Source organism: Atta colombica, unplaced genomic scaffold (genome assembly GCF_001594045.1).
Source record: "Atta colombica isolate Treedump-2 unplaced genomic scaffold, Acol1.0 scaffold166, whole genome shotgun sequence".
In the NCBI taxonomy this organism is placed as follows: domain Eukaryota; kingdom Metazoa; phylum Arthropoda; class Insecta; order Hymenoptera; family Formicidae; genus Atta; species Atta colombica.
This window is the reverse complement of record NW_017259257.1, coordinates 987,162-988,045: the sequence shown is the minus strand read 5'-3', so window position 1 is coordinate 988,045 and position 884 is coordinate 987,162.

The following is an 884-nucleotide window of genomic DNA, read 5'->3' as shown; positions in this document are numbered from 1 at the left end:
CTCTCTCTCTCTCTCTCTCTCTCTCTCTCTCTCTCTCTCTCTCTCTCTCTCTCTCTCCCTTCCCTGCCTTTTTTTTATATTAATTGGAGAATAGATCTTTACATATCGCATAATGCATAAAGTATAATAAAACCAACTCTGGCAGAGTCTTTTATTTCATAAAAACAAAAGAAATAAAGAACTTTGATTGATCCATTTTCTCATGCATTATGCGTTATGCAAGATTCTGTGCTCCCGCTTTTATCCTTTTAAAAGCCCGATAAAAATGTGAATGGTAGACATACTACGTTATTAAATCAAACATAACGGCGTTATCTCTTTCTTTTTTCTCGGTCTGTCTTCCACTTCTTAAATCATCCGACCCTGGAAGGAATCGCGCCCGCGCATTATCATCATCAAGGGTCGAGCCTACACACTCATATACGTTTACATGCGCGGCGCGCATGGGATCTTTAAATATCCCAGCGGCGGATTACGAAGACCTATCGTTTATAAGGGACCACCTATATAAAGTTACTGAGAAGTTTAGTCGGCCGTTGTAGTACCTATATCGTGGTGGGTGGGTGAACAGTATCTCGTTGGTCGCGTTCGACACTGTGGGCGCTCGTAGTGGGTGGTTGATAGTGATGGTGTTGGTGGTAGCGGTGGTGGTGATGGTAAGTAGTGGTGGTGGTGGTGGTGGTGGTGATGGTGGTGGTGGTGGTGGTGGTGGTGGTGGTGGTGATGGTGGTGCTGCTACTGCTGCTGCTGTTCCTGATGCCGGCTCACAGCCGCTGGTAATGGTACGGCGGTGGTGGTGCCGGTATCGGTAGTGGTGGTGCTTGCCCCTCAGTGTCCGGCGCGCCTCCGACAAGCGTGCTTCGGTCGTTACAAGAGGATCCTAT